This window comes from Pholcus phalangioides, unplaced genomic scaffold (assembly GCF_987345545.1).
Source record: "Pholcus phalangioides strain wild (caught in Gottingen) unplaced genomic scaffold, Ppha-v1.0 ptg000017l_1, whole genome shotgun sequence".
In the NCBI taxonomy this organism is placed as follows: Eukaryota; Metazoa; Arthropoda; class Arachnida; order Araneae; family Pholcidae; genus Pholcus; species Pholcus phalangioides.
Genome location: NW_028301610.1, coordinates 47,974,228 through 47,998,163, shown reverse-complemented (window position 1 = coordinate 47,998,163; position 23,936 = coordinate 47,974,228). Strand labels below are relative to the sequence as shown.

The 23,936-nt window shown below is 38.9% G+C and overlaps 1 long non-coding RNA gene across 2 annotated transcripts in view; it reads left to right on the top strand.

The window, feature by feature from the left end:
* Positions 1-23,936, top strand: part of LOC149074030 (uncharacterized) — an 89,606-nt gene that overhangs the window by 22,635 nt on the left and 43,035 nt on the right. For both annotated transcript variants that reach the window (XR_016194460.1, XR_016194461.1), the window contains exon 2: positions 9,652-9,906. This is a non-coding gene — a long non-coding RNA (uncharacterized LOC149074030). The remainder of the gene's footprint in view (positions 1-9,651; positions 9,907-23,936) is intronic.

The window sequence follows — 23,936 nt, the reverse complement described above, 5'->3', positions numbered from 1 at the left end:
TTGCTACTAACCTTCACCGGTTACGTGTGCGCGTCCCCTTGTAGGGCTCCATGGTGGGCATGGTGGGTGGGAGTGGAACCATACCCATTCAAATATGGGAAAAAATCAAAATGCACCAAAACGTCAAAGAACTGCTTCAAACCAAACACATGTCAATGTAACTGCTTCAAATTCATCAACTGTCTCATTTTTCTTTCTGCACTCTTCAGATGCTGAAAAACCGCTGGCCAAAGTATCACCATTTGTAATAGATAAAGCTCTCTATGGCACAGTTGGTACCTTAAAATCGGTGAAGGCCCTTCGTTCAGGAGACCTTCTCATCGAGACTAACACATCCAAACAAGCCGAACTCATTCAAAAGCTCACATCTCTCGGAGACATTCCAATAACAGTCAAAATCCATCCCACGTTGAATTATTCACGTGGTGTCATTTCAGATACTAACTTAATTAACATGGATGAAGAAGAACTAACACAAGAGCTGGCGTCTCAAGGCGTAACATCTGCCAAACATATTATGACCCGCAAAGATGGCAATCCAGCTCCCACACGAAACATAATTCTCACATTCTCATCACCAACATTGCCGAAAGATATCAAAATAGGTTATTATAACCTCAAAATCCGGCCATACATTCCTAACCCTGTTCGATGCTTTAACTGCCAAAAATACGGTCACTCACGAACGGCGTGCCGCAGTCAACCCACCTGCGCAAAATGCGGTGAGAAGGACCACATTTCGGACAACTGCACTAATTCACCATTCAAGTGCGTCAATTGCGGTGGCGACCACCCCGCATTTGACAGAAAGTGTCCGAAATGGAATGAAGAAAAAGAGATCCAGAAGATCAAGGTCCTCAATAACATCTCATATATCGAAGCACGCCGTCGTATAACCTCTAACCAAACTCCAATAGGTAATAGATCATATTCTAATATGGTAACAAATCCAACATCAGCTAATATGACTAACAATGTCACCAAAGCATCCGTAACAACTCAGACTGAACCAATAGCTGATACATCAACTCAAACATCATCATCTAACCAACCGTGTAATAGTTGTGGCTGCTGTTGCTCTGCTGGATTACGGAGGGAGTCCACTACCTCCGAAGAAGAGGCAGGAAAAGCAACAGTGCACACATTCAAAAAACCTACTGTTACTAAACCCAAGATTAATTCTGGAAATAAATCTAAAAAGACCGGATATTCAAGAAAAGCAATACAGAGAGCAATAAAATGTCCCACCCTCAAGAATGTGTCACTAATTGATGACAAGTCAATTGGTGACATGGATCTTGATAATCTATCAGAATCTGGTGGTACTCGCCGGAAACTAGACCGGAATAAATTTAAAGACCTCGAACCGTCTACTTCTACCTAATTTATGGCCAACATAATCCAATGGAACATTCGTGGTCTTAGATCCAATTATGAAGATCTCAAGGATTTGATCAATCGTTATCATCCTGTTTGCGTGGCACTCCAGGAAACTTTTACGAAGCCCTCGGAGACATGGAATATCAGGCGGCATTCCCTGTTCCGTATTGATTACGATGACGGGAGTAGAGCCTGCCGCGGTGTTGCTCTGCTGGTTCCACATCACGTGTCGTCGCGCGTTCTAACGTTGTGAACGAACCTGCAAGCCGTCGCGGTAAAAATCTCTACAGGCCTAAGAATTACCATCTGTTCCATTTATTTGCCATCAAATGACACCATCTTACAGAGAGATCTAGAAGATCTGATTGATCAATTACCTCCACCATTTTTTCTTCTTGGAGACTTCAATGCACATAACATGATATGGGGTTCTAACAGCAACACCCCACGTGGCGAAGTGGTTGAACGGCTGTTAGAAGACATGGACCTCGCCATCATGAATGATGGCAGTTTCACTCATTTTCATGCCCCAAACAATAGTTTCACTGCAATAGATCTATCCTTATGTTCACCCTCACTCTTGCCCAACTGGTCCTGGTCGGTTGATCCGGACCTCCACGGGAGCAATCATTTTCCTCTAGTGGTTAAGTGCCTTGATCGAAGCCATAGCATACCTGAGGGTCCTCCTCGGTGGAAGCTTGTGGCCACCCGATGGGCAGACTTCACGGTCAAGGCAGAAATCACGGAGGATATGGTTTCGCAACCCGACGTCGACCACTGTGTCGACCTTGTCACCAGTTGTATCATCTCTGCAGCAAATGAAACAATACCTAAAGTCTCCTCGAAACTTCCTAAATTTCCTAAACCTTGGTGGAACCACGAATGTAATCTTACTATTAAAGCACAAAAGAAAACATGGAGTAGGTTTCGGCGGTATCCTACCCATGACAACAAGTTGGCGTTTTTAAAAGCAAAGGCGATAGCGAGAAGAACCAGGCGCCAGGCTCAACGCGAGTCCTGGCAAAAGTTTACCACGGGAATCAATTCATCCACTTCATCTAAAGTCATTTGGGACCGGATCCGAAAAATCAATGGTCATTATCAGTCTCATCCAATCACCATTTTAAACACCAATGGCACTATCATCAGCGATGTGAGGGATATTGCGGATACCATCGCCACCCATTTCGCCACTGTCTCCAGTGATGTGAATTATCTCCCATCGTTTCATCCCATTAAATCATCAGCCGAACGTACATCGTACACCTTCCGGCCTTTTACACCGGAGGGGTACAACTCATTGTTCACCCTTCATGAACTGACGACGGCCTTGCAGCGAAGTCCTGACTCAGCTGTAGGGCCCGACGCCATTCATTATTCCATGATTCGACATCTCTCACCAGAATCACTGTCACATTTACTCATATTATTTAATCGGATCTGGGTCAGTCATTCATTTCCTGACACCTGGCGAGCAGCCATAGTTCTTGCATTCCCGAAGCCTGGCAAAAATCCTCAGCAACCTAATAGTTACCGACCTATTGCTTTGACCAGTTGTTAATGTAAGCTCATGGAACGCATGGTCAACTATCGCCTTACGCACTACCTTGAGGTTAACAATATTTTATCGAAACATCAAAGCGGCTTTAGGCGGTTCAGGTCCACAACATGCAATTTGTTACGCCTTGAGACATCAATAAGACAAGCATTTGTGAAGAGGGAGCATATGCTAGCCATATTTTTCGACATAGAAAAGGCCGACGACCGTACTTGGAGGCACGGAATTCTTTCCGACCTCTATAATAGCGGCTTGCGGGGCAACTTGCCCATTTTCATTAAGAACTTTCTTGCTCGCCGCATCTTTCAGGTACGGATCGGAAGCACGTTATCAGCTCCCCAAATTCAAGAAGAAGGTGTACCTCAAGGTAGCATTTTAAGTGTAACACTTTTTATTTTAAGACTCAACGGGGTGTTGAACCAACTCCCGTTGCCTGTCACTGGCGCACTCTACGTGGATGATCTGTTGATATCTTACCAATCAGTGAATATGAGGTCAGCCGAGAGACAATTACAAACCGCTCTCAACAAGATCAGCAAGTGGGCTCATAATAACGGCTTTTCATTCTCCGCTGACAAGACTGTTGCTATGCACTTTTGTCGGCGTCGAGACCTACATGATGACCCACAATTGTTTCTCAATACCAATCTAATACCTATTGTAGAAAATACTAAATTCCTCGGCATCACATTTGACAAGAAACTCACTTTCAAACCTCAAATTGCGCAATTAAGAGCTCGTTGCATGAAGACGATGAACCTCTTGAAGGTCATCTCTTCTACATCGTGGGGAGCTGACCGTAAGTCGCTCCTCCACTTATACAAAGCTTTAATAAGATCGAAGCTCGACTACGGCTCCATTGTATACGGGTCGGCACCTCGGAGCTATCTGAGTGTGCTCGACCCAGTCCACCATCTCGCCTTGCGGATTTGTTCTGGAGCTTTCCGGACGTCTCCAATGGAGAGCCTGTATGTCGAATGCAATGAGCCATCACTGACATCAAGACGCCAACAACTTTCCTTGAAATATTTTATCAAGATGAAGTCTTTTCCAGATCATCCACTTCATCGTGTCACTTTTAATCCCTCATTTCATAGACTATTTGCTGCTCGCCCTTCATGTGCTCCATCTTACGGTCTTCGTATGAGGGCACTTGTGGAAGAACTAGAATTAGACATCAGTCGTGTGGCCCCAGTTGCTTGGCAACTGGCACCATGGGAGCAGTCTCTGCCAGATGTCTCTCTTTCATTATCATTATACCCTAGAGCCACCACAGCAGATGTCATATATCGACAGATATTCTTTAGGCACAGGGGTAGGTACAACAGGTACTTCCCCATATATACCGACGGCTCCAAGAGCCCTGGCCATGTCGGTTGTGCCTACATCTGCTGTGAGGAGACATCTTTCAAACTTCCAGACACATTGACTATATATTCGGCAGAACTGTACGCAATCCTTCAGGCTCTACGTCATATACGACGCAAACGCCACCGACGATGCATTATCTATAGCGACTCTCTCAGCGCATTACAAGCACTGTGTTCCTGTACGTTTCACACTCATCCATTCATTCATTCCATTTTTCATGAACTGCATTACCTCATTCATCATGGTACCACAGTAAAATTTTACTGGGTACCAGGTCATGTAGGAATACCGGGCAACGAAAAAGCAGACACTGCAGCTCGAACAACAACTAACATTGACAATAACCTTTTGGTACCTGCCAGTGACCACTTCTCAATCCTCCGGGAAGTGATGCATCACCGCTGGCAGGACCATTGGAACAATCAAATTAATAACAAATTACATGCCATCAAGCCCACACTTGGCCATTGGCGTTCGAGCTGCAGAACTAACCGAAAGGAGGAAGTTCTGCTTGCCCGGTTGCGCATAGGACACAGTCGTATCACACAATCATATCTTTTATTACGAGAGAGTCAGCCACAGTGCCCACATTGTCAAAGTCCATTAACCATTGCTCATGCTTTTACTTGTTCATATCATCGTCATCATTTTACGACCGCTTTTGGTCAAAGTCATCTTTCACTTCATGACATTTTAAATGACCACAGCGATGTATCTCGCATTTTTAAATTCATCATAGCCATTGGTTTTTATAACAAATTATAGATTTTTACAATTCATGTTATCTTTTTATGCTTTACGTTGCTTTTTATCATGCATGATTTTAGTATTTTGACATGACAAAAGGATGATTTTTCTTATTTTTATAATTTGTTTTGGCGCAGTTTGACCAAATTGGTCCTTGCGCCAGAAAATTTAAAATCCAATCCAATCCAATTAGCTGGCATGCCATAAAAATCGAGAAAACTCCAGCTTTTTGAATGTTGGAGTCTGGTCCATTCCTAGCATATGCGGGAAAAGCAAGGTTCAACATGATATATTCAGAAAACTGGTATCAATTCACATTGAACAAATAAGTTTTTGCACTATAGGTAACGTTGAATTGAATATTGATAATGAAAATAGAGCATTTACTTAATGATTCCGTTCAATTATCAACCTCTAATACAGAATGCAGATACTGTATTGTACTTTTTTGGCAAGTTCCGAGACTGAAGAAATGTCACTTTTGTATTAAATCGGAAATTTTTGCAATTCCATGGAAAACAGCTGTTACATCAGATGGTCGTTATATTGGAGTGCTGGAAAATGCTGGTATTTTCAGCATGCTAGTCTTCCTTGTGTGTGTGTTTCCCGGCATGCCAGCTAATGCTGAGGAATACTGTAATTATTTAACTAAAAAAATTAGTTTCTCTCTCTAATGGAATTCAATTTCTGTGACCCATTGTACATTAGGACCATTAACTCCTGTCAGACTTTTCTATTGTGTGAACCATGGTGCTATTGGAAGAGCGGTAGTCAGAAATTTCTTGCAGGTTAAGGGGAAGGAAACTGTTAGTGCAGTAAACTTGATCAAAAGATTCCATAATATATAAGTAAATTTCTAGCATTTAGGGGATGACTGGCATTGGTGTCAGTGCTGAAGGGTGCTCGAACACCTACAGTATTCTGTACCACTGGTCTGACCATGCCCCAGAATTTGTTGAGATCAACATTTTACATATGAAGCTTAAGCCAAGCACTCATGGTTTCATAACTGATGACTGGACCACTAGATCATTATTTTAGATGGGAAAAAAAAGTCAAACTATTTGAATGTTTTGTTTGTACAATGAGCACACATTTTATAAGGAGTGTGATAAATGACAAAAAGATGTAATGCAGAAAAAAGTACTTTTTAATTTATATTTACTTTTTTGCATTCAGTGTGGAGGCATTGTGTTTGATGAATGCGTATAAGCTTATTCTTGTCCGAACATAAGTGTGAGGGATTGATTGATGAGTAGAACGTTTTTTCTAGCCGTGGCTCAGTTTTTACTGGATTTCACCTGTGTCCTCTTAGTATAGTTTAGGGTGGAGGTCTTTAACTTTTTTCTAGTCGCGAGCACTGCCTGTACCCATCATAAAAAGGAGCACCCTGACGGCATGCTTGAGACACAAATGCATGAAATTAGGATGATTTTAATCTTTGAATGCAATTTGTACAAGGTGTTCAATTGGAACATTGATGAAGTGCTCGCGAGCACCAGGTTGAAGATGCCTGGTCTAGGGCTACTGTATAGTCATGTGGGTATCGTTCTGGAATCTCATCGCAAGGTTTGTAACCCGCTGGTGGCCTATTGAAGTTGCATTTTCTGTGGCTTCTGAACTTTGAGGCACGTATGTGAGCTGGTCTCCTATTTGGAAAAAATCTTGGAAAAGGGAAGGCAAACATTTTCTCTCTCAACACAATCCTTGCATTATATGAAAATTCAACCACCTGCCATTTTCACATCAAAGTATGGTAGACAGATCATAGAACACATGTATCGTATATACTCGTGTATAAGCTGACTCGTATATAAGCCGACCCCCCCCCCCCCCACACACACTTCAGGACCACCAAAACCACAATAAATTGAAAACCTGTGTATAAGCCGACCCCAAAACATCTGGGCATTTTAGAGAAAAAAATTCTTATATTTTCATGCAAAATGAATAGCTTGCAGAAATTTACAATAGAAAATGATAATTAATCTGTTAAATTAAATTAATCTTTTGAATCTTTCTTCGGAGTCTCCAAGTTCATCGTAATCCATCAGATTATCATGGGGGTGCGGTATCTTCATTTTTATCTTCATCTGGGCTGTGTCTGCCATTGTCACTTTCAAAGAGGATATCATCTGCAGTTCCGTCCATCGCGTTGCTGATGCAACACTTTTTGAAGGATCGGTGGAAACAGAATTCCGCACCTCATGTACCCATTGGCACACTAAGCCAACGTCAGGTTTCCTCAAGACACCACTTTTTGTAGTTTCTTTATCATAGGAACTCATCCATTTGATCCAAAAATTCCTCAAATAGTTTTTGAGAGGTTTGTTGATGCTCACATCTAAAGGTTGCACAATCGACGTTAGCCTACCTGGTATCAAAGCCAATGATGTTTTCGTTTTGTTTGCCTTGGCTTTGACATTTCGGTTCTGTAGGGTTTGAACATATCCCATACCAATAATGCCGGTTTCTCGAACACTGCAACAAAAATCACTACTCTCGTCAAAAACTGACTAGAGTATAAGCCGACTCCCCCACTTGAGGAACAAATTTTTTCCACAAAAAAACTCAGCTTATACACGAGTATATACGGTAGATCTGACAACATAAATACGTTAGAGGCATTCAAGTATTACGTAAGTAGATTTTTGGTTGTTTTTGACCCTTTCCCTTGTCAGCAAAATTTAGTACCAGTATAGGCCCAGATTACTAGTCCCAACCAAGGAGGTTTCACCCCCTCCCATAAGAGTATGAAAGGGCTATAGTCCCAAAGTGATAAATTTGAATTTTTATAAAAATAATTCAATTATTGAAGAAAAAAAGCCTTTGAATGTTTTTGTAAGAAATTTGTGTTCATTGATAGTGACAAAAAGTGAAAAAAACCAGGCAAAATCTGCATAAGTTATTATTCTTACTCAAGACATACCAAAGCTTGGTTTTTCAATTACAAAATATTCTTTTCAATATAAAAACATGTAAAACTTATAAAATTACAGTGTATAAAAATGAATATTCAGCAACCAAAAATATGAAAACATATCGGAATAAAATATACATCCAGATTTGTTATAAAAAAAATTCATAAGAATTTTATGAATTTTTGCCAGGTGGCAAAAATATTTGCTTTATCCAAATAAAATATGCATCACCCAGATTTGTTATAAAAAATTCATAAAGAAAAGACTTTGGATTTGTTTTCAATTCTATAAATAAATAATTTTCTAATTTTATGAATTTTTCAAGTTTTTTTTTGTGGCAAAAACTATTTTTGCTGGGATGGTTTTTACCATGGCTTTTTCCACTGTGGCAAGAACTTGCCAACCCTGGTTTTGCAGTCATTGAGAAGTAATATACTGTAAATTTCATGTCAAAAAAAGTGAATGTCAGTATATCTCGTACAATCGAGCATGATTATTTCTATAAGTTAAAAATAAGCCTTTTAGGTAGGGCATTTGTTGCTACAGAGCACAGCTTTCTTTATACATTCTAAAAATTCCTTTTCATCGACAAAAGGATTAAGGTTCCTTCAGACTTATTATTCATAAGGTGCTCATCAAACATCTATATCTGTTAAGTTAATTGAAAAAACTGTTCTCCTACAAAAAGGCAGAAGCCATTTTGTTGTTTTCTGATGCCCAGCTGCGATTACAATGGTCATTTCATGGAGAGAGGGACGTATGCTAAGCCAGTCTAGTGATTCTTTGGGGGGAAAGCAAAGCAGTATATTTACGGCCAGGACCGTTTGGATGTCACCAAGTTCACACATAAATATACGTACAGGACTGCCGGTCAGTTATATTATGTTTGTTACGTGGAAAACAAACAGAAAGCTAGAACTGAACTGTAAAACAAAGAATCCTGAAATGATACAAAAACACAAAGTTCAAAATAGCAACTCGCTCAAGTCAAGATATTTAAGAATTGGAAATCAGTCACACACACACTCAAATTTGCAGTGTCAGTAACTGTTTCCTGGTGTGCCCGAGAATACAGTATTCAAATATTATAAAGCTGTTATAATTTTGTTCACCTTACCGTGAATCTGTCAGTGGCAACAACTTTAAAATGACTGAAGTTATGCCACAGCCTTAACCCTTCAAGCGGCTTTTAAAATTTTTCTGATATGCCTCATTTTTAAAAAAAATGAAAGCGTGTTACAAACCAGAGATATTTTGTGGTGACCAAAATAAAGCAGATCAATTAGCGAGATATCTCGGGATTGCCTCTGTAAGGGTTTACTGCAATTTTTGTGGGGAGAGGGCCAAACGTGATTTTGCTGCTCACACCACTGTAGAATTTGATTAATGGTTTTACAACTGTGTTTTTGTTTTCACCTAAAATTTGCTGCCCCTCGAAATTGCGTAATGTGCACTTTGTATACAATTGCTTTTGTGGCCCGGGAATTTGAGGGGAGACACACTCATACATCCGGCACAACTCAATTGGTAGTAAATTGGCTATGGTGATATAGACCGGAGTTGTGCTCGGTTTGAATGGCTCTCTGAATTTTGTTGCCTCCTTTGCCCCCCCCCCCCCAGTTCTGGCCCTGAGTTGTGTTTTTGAAATATATGAATTTATTTTTATTTTTTTAGGTTTTGTCTTTGAAAAGGCAGTCAATGTTTCTATCAAAAGCAGCATCAGAATGACGCAAAAGAAGTAATTTGTAAGATCTTTGTCATGGGTGACGAAATTTCTCCAGCAGACATCAGGGTAGCAGAAAGATGGATGTCTGGTGTCCTGCTGAAATAATATTAGAAGTTCCAAACTGTTTCAAGTATAGCACTGGGAAAGTCACTTTGGCCAAACCAATAATTCTCTTACCAAAGCAGAGAGGCAAGAAATTGCAAGTGAGTCGATTTGTATTTTTTCCATCTTTTCTAGTTGTTGAGCTTATATAGTCCTCCGACCACGAGATGAATTTTCGCTTCGTCATGTCACGTCACGTCAGATGATTTTATTCAATTTTTTTTGGTAAAACGATTGCACATCGAGAAAAGTTCATCAGTGACTGAGCTTTCACGATTGGCATGTCCTTCTAGGATAAAATGAAAATCGTTTGACGTGCCGTAGCCAAATCTCATCTCGTGGTAGGAGGACTATACCTCTATTAAATATTACATGTTGGTAGCAATATATGAAGCAGTTGTCTATAACATTTCTGGGGGGAAAAAAGATGTGGAACTACCGAAACAAATTGTCCGCCAGGTGCATTGTCTCGTGTGCCTTTCCTGAAGAAGATTCTTTCGGAAGGCTGACAGTGTTTTACCATTGGTGACCCTGGTAAAGCTCTGCTGTAACAATTTCTATAACAGTGTTCTTCACGAACATTCTTTTCAAGATTTTTCTGAGAGGTATGTCACATTTTTGGCATATTATGCTTTGGGCGAATGCGGGTAGCATGTCTAATGCCCAGACTACTACTACTAAACCAGACATGCACCTTGTCCATATTCCTCTGTGGAACTTCTGACATTCTAACGAATTAGTACATGTTGGAATGTGCGTGTATGTATAGTGAACCTTCCATGAAGTTTATTTCTGTGTAATGCTTGTTATATGTGTAGTGCTGCCATCTGCAACCAAATTTTTAAACTGAGTTTTTTCTCAACTCGTAGTGAGTGAAGTGTAATGAATGAATAATCGTAATGTTGTAGGCCTGTTGCTCTCTGCAGCTAGACTTTTTAATGGGGAGATCGGTTCGCATTCTTGCCTCAAAGTTGGGAACCGCAGAAAACCAACTTCAGCCGATCACCACTGCAGCAACGGTGAGGTTTGAACCCGGATCCTCGCAATGCGAGTCCATCACTATGACCACTCGACCACCAGACTGGAAAACTTATTAAAATCTGTAGGGTGTCATTGAATTTGTTTTCCAAATATCTAACTGCTGATCCCCAAAGCAGAATGTGCCAAAATCTGTGACGTATGTCGCAAAACAATTAGCGCTACTGCAGAACAATTTGGAAGAATTTTAAGAAAAAAGTATGAAAAAACTATTACATGTATGGGGACTTTTACCGTAGAACATTTGCAGTCAGCTGAGGGATGGTCGCAGAACAGTGCTAAACATTCTGCTTTGGGGCAGGTGATCCACTATCTTTTAGTTGTGCTGTGAACCTCCTGAGACCTAGCGTAAAACAATTTTGTTACGAATATGGGCCACAGTTCTGGTGCCAAGACCGAAAGAGGCATTATAACCAAAGTAGCACCATTGAATTTGCCTGAAAATGCTAATCAGGTGACACCGTCAGCTTTTATTTGCATTGCAGACCTCAAAATGTAGCATAAAACAGTTTTGTCACGAAAGTGAAGAGGTATTAAAACCATAATGACATCATTGGATTTGTCTTAACAAGATCTACCCACGTGCATTAAAAACACTGATCTACTCTGTGAATACTTCCTGAGATATGAGCGTTTAAATTGTTTCGTTAAGCGATTTTTTTTTTTTTTTTTTCCTTTGCGAATGCACCCAGTATCCTCAAATGATAGCAGTGTTTCTTAACCTTTCTGAATCTAAGAACCATAAAATGTCTGAAACATTTCAACAGACCACAAACTTTCAATATGATGGTGTCCTGTATCTAAGGGGACTGTCAGAATGGCAAGATTTTTATCTATTCCGACTATTTTATATGCTTGTTCCATTTTTCTCAGCAAGGCTTATTTGAATTCGTAATGCTTACTAAACTCGTGAATGACAATTTTTACGGCTTATAAATCACATTATGATAGTTATGGCCACATTTAAATTAACAGCGATTTCTAGTGGTTTTTCATTTTCTAAGCATTTTTAACTTTTCAGCAATTTTAGCAACTATTGTTGATTTATGACCATGTTTTGGCATCACTAATGGCAACGGTTTTGGTGAGAATCAATGATGTTCCATATTATGCCATATTTAAGATCTAGCCTCCTGTGTATTTTACTGTATAAAATATGATCAAGTCATATGACAAATGTTTTTTTTTTTTTTTCAAGAAGTACATCTTTATTTACTGCCCTTTATTTTAGCAAATTTTGCAATGTTTGGCAAATTTGTCATAAATCACGTTTTTTTTGTACTAAGAGGTAAAGAGTATATAAAATCGTATCTAATGGATGTTCATGATGAGCCTAGAGGTGAAGGAAACAGCCACTGTGGTAGTCATGGTGACAGACCCGCATCGTGAGGTCCCGCATTCGAACCTCACTGGCACTACAGCAGTGGTCAGCTGAAGTTGGTTTTCTGTGGTTCTCAACTTTGAGGTGCGAATGTGAGCTGATTCCCCCTTCATTGCAAAGTCTTGCCACAGAGAGCAACCCGCCTACAATAGTACAAATATTCAATCATTACACTTCACTCACTTTACTTCTGAAATATAGATAGCAGCACTGAGAAATCAGACAACACTAGATACACACTTAGACTGTTAAGACGTATGCACACTTACACTTCCAGCACAGCTCACTAGGTAGTAATTTGCCCATGGGGATGGACCTGAGTTGTGCTCAGTTTGAAAGAAAAAGAAAATGGGGATTTTTCATGATTATAAGCATAGATATGAAAAGTATAAATGTTGTAATGGAAGGATATTTAGATCAAGGAAAAAGCTCATTTGTGGAAGTTGTGTAGTTGTTTGCCAAAATTCTAATAGCCTTTTTTGTAAAGAAATGATGGGAACAATATTGGTTAAGTAATCACTTTCCCAGAGTTGCAGACCATAAAGCAAATGTGAGTGGAACATTGAAAAAGATTGGTTCACATACGGTTTTAGGTTGTAGAATTTATATAAAATGAAATGAAGTTTTGATTTTAAATTATTACAGTGAGAACCATTTCAAATTTTTGTCTGCTTGTTTTCAACTGTAGTCATCCAAAATTTGTAGCCAAAAACTTGTACATAAAGGGGTTAATCTGATCACATAGGGAATTGGGGTATCTGATAACAATAACTCATTAATAACTATCCAAAAGAAACCCAGAAGCTTGTAGCAGCACCGTAATATTATTGAAAGCAGGCTTTAGCCTATATGTGAAAATGCCATGTATAATTGAGTTGAGTGGAAACAAAAATAAAAATAAATTTCATTTTAAAGGAATCCCAGATTTTAGCATTATTGCTATGTGTAAACTTATCTGGGGGATTAGAAAAGTGTTTGTCAAAATGAGATTTTTTTTTTTTTTTGCTGTAACGGTATTCGTTAAAACGGGATTCTGCTGTATTTACACTGCTGGCCACCGTAAATGCAACACCCAGAAGGAAGCATGCAAATAATATGAAATTTACAACATGCATTAGCGGAGGTGAGATATGCAAATGATTAGAATTTCAGCGCAGACGCACGTCACGCGCGCCTGTGGCGCCACTTCAAAGCGCTATTTAAGGCTTGGAGATTTCGACGATTTGAAGTACGGCAATTGTGTTTTTCTTGTGGTTTTTTCGAAAAAACGATCAATTATGTCTCGTAGAAAACAGCGATCATCTGTTGATCAAGTATCCGAGTTCAACAGAGGAAGGATAGTGGCCTACCGAGATTGTGGATTATCTTTCAGGGAAATCGGTAGTCGTGTTGGACGAAACCAAACAACTGTAATGCGGATATGTGATCGTTGGATGCAGGAGGGTACGACGGACCGACGTGTTCGATCGCATCCACCTCAGTGCACCACTTCACGTGATGACAGGCGTATTGTGCGTATGGCAGTGACGGATCGCTCAGCCACATCACGAACCATAGCACAGCACATTCAGTCTGTACCGCATCATCCAGTGTCTGCGCGTACCATTCGACGCCGTTTACAGCAGAGTGGTCTGTCCGCAAGACGTCCATTGCTTCGTCTACCCTTGACGCAGAACCACAGACGTCTCCGCCGCCAATGGTGCGATGAAAGAAGGACGTGGACGGCACAATGGAATGAAATTGTCTTTACTGACGAGTCACGCTTCTGTCTGCAACACCACGATGGTCGGATTCGAGTCTGGAGACACCGTGGAGAGAGGATGCTGAACAGATGCGTTATGCACCGCCACACTGGTCCTGCACCGGGTATTATGGTATGGGGCGGTATTGGATATCACTCTCGCACTCCTCTAGTACGCATTGCCGGTACTTTAAAAAGCCTGCGCTACATCTCCGAGGTGTTGGAGCCAGTTGTCCTTCCTTACCTTCAGGGCTTGCCCACAGCCATATTTCAACAGGATAATGCGCGACCACACGTGGCACGCATTGTCCAAAGGTTCTTCGTCAATCGCCAGATTGAATTGCTTCCCTGGCCAGCTCGCTCTCCGGATCTTTCGCCGATAGAAAACATGTGGTCAATGGTTGCTCAACGATTGACCCAGATTACATCCCCAGCTGCCACACCAGATCAACTTTGGCAACGCGTGGAAGCTGCTTGGTCTGCTGTACCCCAAGAACACATCCAAAGTCTCTTTGAATCAATGCCGAGGCGTGTGGCAGCGGTGATCTCCAACAATGGCGGCTACTCTGGCTACTGATTTTGGCAGGAACCACACTTCACAGAAGTCTATAAATTTAATCATTTGATGCTTGGTCAAAATGTTATCTACAAAATAAATATTGTTGCGATATCTCTTGTCTTTCTTGGTGTTGCAATTTGGGTGGCCAGCAGTGTATTTTATAATATGTTTAAGTACACTCATTGCCATAAAAATTTGCGCACCCAGAAGTCGTCGTCAAAATGAAACGAAATTTTACACATGTAAGTACTACGTTTGATATAAGTAAGTGATTAGAAAATCCAAGAAAAAGGATCATTTATTGCAGAAAAAAGTACAGATGAACAGAAGTTTTAGTACTCTGTTGGACCCCCTCTAGCGCGAATGCACGATGCGATACGAGCGGGCATTGAGGCATACAAGTTCCGTATGATGTCCTGAGACATCTCGTTCCACAGTTGCTGTAAATGCGCCTCTAGTTCGACCAACCTCGTAGGGTGTCCAACTTGCCGTCCCAAATGATCCCAGATATGCTCGATTGGTGACAAATCTGGGGATAGAGCAGGCCAGGGAAGGGTGGTAATGTGGCGGAGGCAGTCTTGTGACATCCTTGCTGTGTGTGGCCTAGCATTGTCTTGTTGAAAAATGGCTCCTGGGAGCCCTGCCATGAGTGGCAACACATGTGGCTGAAGGATGTTATGGACGTACCGCTGGGCTGTCATTGTGCCATGGATCAATATTAGCGGTGACCGTGTATCGTAAGCAATGGCACCCCATACCATGACACCAGCTGTGGGAGCGGTGTGTCGCTGTAAAGCGAAGGCAGGATTGAAGCGTTCACCACGGGGCCTCCACACACGAATACGATTGTTATCACTGCTCAAGTTGAATCTCAATTCGTTGCTGAAGACGACCTGGTTCCATTCCGTTGCAGTCCAATCCCGTCGTGCTCGACACCACTCCAAACGGAGGTGTTGGTGGGTGGGTGTCATTGGCAGCACACGTAATGGGCGCCGCAATACCAGATGTCCTTCAGCCAGGTGCCTTGCGATGGTTCGGGAAGACACAGGGGCCCGTAGTGAAGCTGCTGCCTGTGTCTGGATAGCGGCCAATGAGGCAGTTAGCTCTACGCGTGCGTTTCGGATGATGTGACGGTCTTCTCGACGACTGGTCTGTAGAGGGCGTCCTGAACCTGGTCGCCGTGTAAATGACGTCTCTTCTGTCCACTGGTCCCAACGCCTCCTCACAGTAAAATCAGAACGGCCTAGTTGACGAGCTACTCGCCGAGCTGACCACCCAGCTTCCATCATCCCTATGATTCTTCCCCTATCGAACTCTGACAACTGCTCATATGGTCTCCGACAGTGGCGTAACGGCATGTATACCTCAGCATTTCCTTTGCAAACGATTAAATACACTCCAGCAAGCTCTGCTTACCTGTTTTATACTCCAAGGAGAACGAAGTTCAATGCTCTCTAGTGGCATTACGCAATGCACAATCACGCTGCATTTCTAATCATTTGCATATCTGCCCGACATGTACCTTCAGGCCAACTTTCGTTTCGATCCCACAATTATTTCTTGGTGTGCAAATTTTTATGGCAATGAGTGTATTTGCTCAAAGCTGCTTTCAGCGCTTGCAATGCATTGAGTTAATTTTCTAACTACTCTTTTTTTAAAAATTCTCTCCTAATTTGTTTTTTGCATCTCCAAGTCTAAGGATATAATAATATAAATTACTTTCTTTCAGGTAAATTCTTAACTATATTCTTTGTTATTCATAGAAGTTATGGTACCTGACTTGTCGCATGCCTCAACAATGAGTCCTGGATTGGATCCTGTCCAGGAGACCTTCAGTTAAAAAGCTACCTTAGCAAATGTTCTGTTATAATAATTTGAAAAAACTTTAAAAAAATACTCTCTTTGCATAAAAGATGTAAATCATGTGACAGAGCTAATAGGGAAAAAATCGAACTCTGAAAAAATCTCTTGTAAGAGTAATAATATAGCATATTCAATTGAATGTACAGAATGTAACATCAAATACATAGGAGGGGTCATTCCATTTCAAATCGCCCAGCGAAATGCCAAAATGAAACCCATGGTCACAGATTTTTATAATTTTTTTTTATTTGTTGCTTTTACCATCCTTACTAACAATGTGAAATATTATTTGCATGTGTCTAAAACTTTTCGAGAAAAAAAAAGTTAAAATTTATCAAAAAATATGTGTATGTCAAAGGTGACTTTTTCCGAGGCTTGATTTTTAAGTAGCATTATTTGAGAAAATAAATTGTAGCTTTTTCAATATATTCAAGTGGAATTTTCACTAGAATGCTCCCAAAAACATACAAAATATGAATAAAGCAATTCATACACTTACATTTGAAATTTGTATGAAAAAAAATTAACTTGTATTTTTTCTTAAGAAAAAGTCCATAAAAATAATTTTTTCTAATGTATTTTTGGACCAGAGGCACAGCAGTTACCAAAACAACTTTTATTTTAAATTTGTCCTAAATATATGAAGTAAAATACTGTGCAAAAAAAAAGTTTTTTGATTGTTAATATATTTATTCTGGCTCGCAACACAAAATTCATCGAAATAAGACTGGAGTCGCTCTTATTTCAAATCATTCAACTAGGTACTGAAATTTAACTCATCATCCCACATTTCAATTATTCTTTTTTTATTGCTTCTACCATCCTTGTTGACCACGAAGAATTTCATGTACATAATGCCAAACTTTTTGAGACAAAGTTTTTCTAATGCCACAAACGACGTCTCTAATGTTAACCATTCAAGCAATATTGTTCATATATATATATTATTTTGACAGTTGATACATTTGAGTCACAAAACACAATTGTACTTACATGACTACATTAATTATATTTGTACATTTTGACTTGATATAAAAGATTCATGATTAAAAAAAATTTATTTTTATTTTATTTTTTGTGTTTATTACAATATTCGCTAAGTAAAGTTTTTCATGAGTTGATGCAATAATTCAAAAGCATTTCATAAATTTTAAAATTCAATGATTAAATAACATTTCTAAATATTTCATGAATTTAATGAAGTGTTACATCAGGGTTGGTGGAAAAAAGGTTTTGGTGTAAATTCATACTTAGATTAAATTCATTTATTGTTGAATAAAATAATTTTAAATTTAACCTTCATGTTGAAAAGATTCTTAGAAAAGTGTTTATAATTTCAAATAATTAAAATTACTTCAATTAATCACTTTAATTGCTCTATAAATATTTCTTATGATGCAACGAAGGCAAACTTTCCGAATTTGATATATTTTTGCCTAAATAATTATATTTTGTATTCGATAAAATCCAGATATTATTGTTAAACATATACATATAGATGCATTTTTAAGTTACCTTTATAATTAAGCATGTTAAAAAATATTTTATCTAAACTGTAATTAAAAATTACTTTGGTTTTTAGAACATATATTTAATTTGCATGATAAATACGAAATAGTTGCACTTGTTTGAAAAAATTCTACATTATAATATTTTTGAAGGCTTTTAAGAATAAAAATATAGGCCTATCCTTTTTTTTCCCAAGTAATAATACAAAATTGATGATGGAAAGCTGGAATATAAGGGATCAAATCACAAAAAATAAAATTGTCAGATACAACCTGATTGTTGTAGCTGAGGCAGATGGAAGACAGTAGAACTAAAACCTAATATATATAGTGCTTGGTGGGGTGTTATATTAGATGTGATGTTTCTTGTTGTGATGGTTATATAAAATAATAGTTTCTGTGAAGAAATATAAACTATGCCACACTGGTCTTTGTCTTCTAGAAGGCAGCTGGAGTCTTATTTGATTATTAGACTTTATCATCCCAGTAGGTGGTGATAAAGTGGCTGCTGCTTCATTGAGATAACTAAAGCAAAAGCTTTAAAACCAAACTGCCTCCACATAAAAATGATGCTAGTCTCATTTATGATCTTGCTGAAGACAGAGAATGTGCTCTATAGAGTAATGGCTTGTTATAATCTACTCCAGGGTTAGCAAATGTGGTTAAAATTAACTTGAAGTGAAAAGTTTTTCTTGTGATAAGTTTCCATTTGAGCTAAATATTTTATATCATTCTGGAATCCAAAGTAAAATGTCAGAAAAGACACTTCTTGAAATTTGTAGTGTTGGAAAAGAAACTGGATCTGAGTATTATAAAAGTATTATGTAAAAGTGGAAAATCTGTTACTGATTACATCACTGGACTCCGACATCAATCTTTTGATCTTGAGAAGTGCAGTGAGGTCTGAACTTTTATCTACTGTGTATGAGCGTCATAGAGATTTTTTCTTAAAAAAGTATGAAATATACCAGAAAGCATGCTTTAATCCTTTTAAATGTCATAAGAAAAAAATAAAAGGTTTAAGAATAGTAAACTTGTATTTTTCACAGAAAATAAATGCAATAGATGATTGTACAAAATCTATTCCAGGGCAAAAAATATGCCATGCTTGTGGGGATAAAGTGAATAAACACATCAGTAAATTAGGTGAAGAAACTTGATACCATGAAAAAAGATGAACAGTGATAGTGATGTAGAGATTAATAACCTGGAAATGTCAATTTCTAAACAAGAAGCTCTTGAAGAAATAAATTCATCTCTACAAAACATAGGACAGTCACCAATTAAACTTCATGGAGTAGCTTCACAGTGCAAGTCAAACTATGCCAAGAGAAAAATTGAATCTGCCTGTAACACTTCAAAAACTTTACAAACCTTTGATTTTAAAGAATCACCAGAATAACCAGAAATTAAATTTCAAAGCACACATAATGAAGATATTGAACAGAAAGCAAATGATATGTGTATTTTTATAGAGTTGATTAAAAAAACTATTCAACCATCATTGTTGACTCACAAGGGAAAAACTGCAAATTTTAATTCTGACCCCTGCTTCATGGAACAAGGAAAAAATTTAAAGAGTTTAATGTCACTGAATATGTTGTGTGAAAAGCATGAGAGCTTTTAAGAGACAAGAGCATAATAGCTTTGCCTGAACCTAGAAAAGGACGTTCACTGGATAAAAATTTAATACAATCAGAATTTTACCAATGTGATGAACACTCACGAATTATGCCTGAATCAAAGGAGAGCATTCGAAAAAATGTATACAAATAAAAACTATTTTTATTGATAAAAACCTAAGTGAGCTTAATCCCTTCCCTCTCACGCCCATCAAAATGATGTGCTGAGGGTTCGCCCTCTATTTCTCGTGCCTGTGATATTTCCGTACTGGAATATTCAAAGTAACGCACTGAAAAGATTAAAAACAATCCATTTCTTATACCCAGAAAAATTTTTATTTGTTATTTTACATGCCAGACTATTTATAATATCTATTGTCCATACAAATGACATGGTAGATGTATAGTGCCGTAGCAAAGTTGTGAAAAACCTACAGTTGTAACAGATTACAACAAAAATATGGGAGCAGTAGATATTGTAGACCAATATCTTGGAGATTACTTTATTGCTCGAAAAAGGGGAAAGAGATACTATAAGAAAATATTTTTTCATCTGTTAAATCAAACTATTTTGAATTTCTATCTGTGCAAAAAACAAGGTGGGAAAAAATCCCATTTGATGTTTCGTTTGTAGATGAACTTATTAAAAAATTTTAATGTTTAAAACACATTTTTCATTTTTTCCCACTTACTGAAAAACCAACATTCAGTCTGATTGTTGGTTTTTCCTGAAAATTAAAATTTTCTTAATTTCAAGCTAAAAAAAATTCCAAAAATTAAAAATGAATACATGTATAAAAATAAGTGTGTGAACAATATAATTTTCGTGAATAAAAAAAATAGGTACTTTTATTACTGTTTTCTTGAAAATTATGCAATCGTTAAAGGTCTGGACACACACATATCTGCACTGTGCCAGACCCAGGGCTGTAGCTTGGGCATCAGTTGGCTGTGACTCTGCTCATCCCCCTTCAGACTACACCTTTCCGTGTGTCGCCCCTATGCTGGCTATTGAGTCGTGTCAATCAGGAGGAAGAGGAGAATTTGAAAAGAAAAGATGCAAAATTGAGAAAAAAATAGGTAGGTTGTGCTTGGGAGGCAAAGCCTGTAGAAGGAGAATTTCATATGTTATTGCCTCGTCTGAAAAAACTTGTATGCAGCCACAGGAACCTGTGTATCAAGGGTGACTGTTTCCAAAAGACTTCATGAGAGAGGGTTGTTTGCAAGAAAACCTGCTGTTTGTGTCCCGCTCACTTCTACGAACAGGAGAATCCGTTTATCATGGTGCAGAGAGCATAGAGATTGGAGTATGGATCAATGGGCGACCGTTCTCTTCACTGATGAGTCCCGGTTCAGCTTAAGCACCGATTCTCGCCGTACGTTCATATGGAGAGAACCAGGGACCCGCTACCTACCCTGCAATGTCCGCGAAATCGACCATTATGGCGGAGGAGGTTTAATGGTCTGGGCAGGCATCATGTTAGATGGCCGCACACCTCTCCATGTCTTTGAAAGAGGTACTGTGACTGGTGTGAGGTAAAGGGATGAGGTCTTGGAGCCCTATGTTTGCCTTTTCAGGGGTGCAGTTGGCCCTGAGTTCATTTTAATGGACGATAACGCGAGGCCATATAGAGCTCTTCTGCTTGATGATTTTCTAGAGAGTGAGGATATTCATCGGATGGATTGGCCAGCCAGATCTCCAGACCTTAACCCTATAGAGCATGTCTGGGATGCTCTGGGGAGGGCAGTTGCAACTCGCAACCCCCCTCCGGGAACCATCCAGGGAATGAAAACAGCGTTGCTGAATGAGTGGGACCAATTGCCACAGGAAATGATAAACTGCCTTATTTCAAGTATGAAATCACGCTGCAAGACCTGCATGTCTGTAAGAGGGGACCATACCCCCCTATTAACCCTTTTTTTTTTTGTTTATTCTGCAACCGCTGTTTCATACCTTCCGACACCAACGAGTGTTATGCACGATCATGCGTGTGTATTACAATTATTGAATGGTTATTTTTGTATTGTATCAATGTATCATCACAAATACGTGAACTTGACATGCCGAATATTAAATGATTAATTATCTCCATAAAAATAAAAATTTAATTCTTTAACAGAGAAAATTTCGAGACTATATTGATACGCACTCGCCACCAAATCTTCCTTATATAGGCCCGATGATACCAGCATGTCCTCAGAAGAATTGCTTCTCGAAACTCGCCGGTTCCTTTCATTTTGGCTGTTCTATTATCTCGAAAGACCGTCGAGGCGCCAGAAACTGTAACGCCATCTGTGTCTTGCGGTGTTACAATAGTCGCACTTAGAATTATCCGAGAAAATAGTTTTGAAGAGTAATTTCATTCCTCTCCAAAATTTGAAAGGGAGGTATTTAAAAAAAAATAATTTTATTATTAAAATTTTTTATTTCTTTTAGCGGTATTTTATCTTATGAAAAAAAAAAGTTACGCAAAATTTGAAAGTGCATTTTCAGTTCTCTATAAAATTTGGAGGATTGAAATTGAATTTAGATGCGTATTGGATTTTCCCGGCAAGTTCCCGCTCTCGATTTTGTCCCGAATATCTGATTGTGGTAACCGCAGCTCCTTATTCAAATTATCGGCCCTTCAGGATTTCCATCGTGGAACCCCGATCATATCCTTGATCGTAGAGATGAAGATGGTTTATAGTATTTCTCAACAATCGACCGCGGTTTCAGTTTTCAAAAAAAGGAAAAAAAGTCGCTACTGCAAGCAGCAGAAATTACTATGGTCCATAGGTGGAGATAGACTAGGATGTCTGGGGGCATGATGTCGTCAATTCATATGTACAATATCTAGGCCTACATTAGATCATCCGACTCCACCTTTGACGCTGGGGGGGCCCCCCCCCCCCCCCGTATCTCCGCCCATGTTATGGTCGATCGTCATTGCTTCAAATCCCGATGTTTCGTAGGGAAAAAATTCATTTCATGAATAAAAGAAATAGTCCGCCAAATTATGAGTGTCAATTTGTAAATTTTGCCAAATAACGAGTGTTAAATCGCCAAAGTCGCCAAATAACGAGTGGTAAATTGCCAAACATCGTGTTGAATGTCCTGCAATTTCTCCCATTTTGCAACAATTTCTTTCTGATATAACTTAAAAACAAGAAGGAAAATTAAAACCTTATTTTAAAGAATTTGTGTATGTGTTGATCCGCTTTTAGCGAGAGGTGAATAAAGAGTTGCTGCAAATATGAATAATTTTGTAAGAAAAATCTTTGTCAGCTGTGGTTTTTTTTATTTTGAATAATTGAGGGGGAATGAATATCACTTTTATAATTCTTATAATTTGTGATACTGTTACGAGTTATATTTTTGACCGAAACTTGAAGGTTTTAGAACACTTTGGCAACAACAGAAAGCATGTATGTGGATTGATTATTTTATGAATTCTTATGATGCTGGGTAACAAATGAAAAGTTGTAATTTCTGAACCAATTCTACGTCTATATTTTTGAGAAGAGGGAAAATTTGTTTGGCAAATTAAAAATAAATTTGCATATGTGCCCCGCCCAGGCCCATCATTTGGGGGAGGGTCGTTGCCCCCCCCCCTCGGCTTTCGAAAATACACTAAAACTGGTTATATATATATACACAAATATATATATATATACATTGAGTCAGTGGCAGATTACCGCACAGGCGCATGAGGCCTCGGCAGAGCGGGGGGGCCTCCAAATAGTTGTGTGCTTCATCCTACATATGAATTTACATGTGCATCAACAAATCTCTTGAACTAAGTACAGTATCTGCTCTCCTTTTTTTTTTTTAACCGCAATTTTTTTTTTTTATGTATACTGTACGTATAAAGGGAAGAAAAATGGGAACTGAAAGAAAAGAACAATTTACAAGACGCAGCTCTCAAGGGCCAGTTCTTCCCCGACAAAGAATGAAGAGACATTGTAAAGCGATCATTCAGGGAGGGTCATTTTCAAACAGTATTTCCCTAAGGGCACAAGCAGGAGGAGGGGTGAGAACAGCAGGTCCTAATGTCTGTCCGAAATGAAAATTGGAGTGAAGGCATAAACAGATGTGCTAATGTGATATTAAATGCTTTTATGGGCGCCGATAATACGACAGCTTTGGTGTAAGCTTTTGTATACAGTATAATGGATGGCAAGATGGCTATCGGCAAGCGGCGACATCGACAGGAAGAGACACTCGTACTAATTAAAATGAATGTAGTAGAGCTCTTATTGTGATTTTGTCTCCCACTTGTTTGAATGAAATACTATAAGCTGGTTCAAACAACATATACATTTGCAATCTATGACTGGAACCATACGACCATATGAATAAAAAAAAATTTGGGGTTTGAAATGAATGCTGAATGACATGCATTCTGAATCACGTGATTTTTCTGTTTCTCTTTTAAA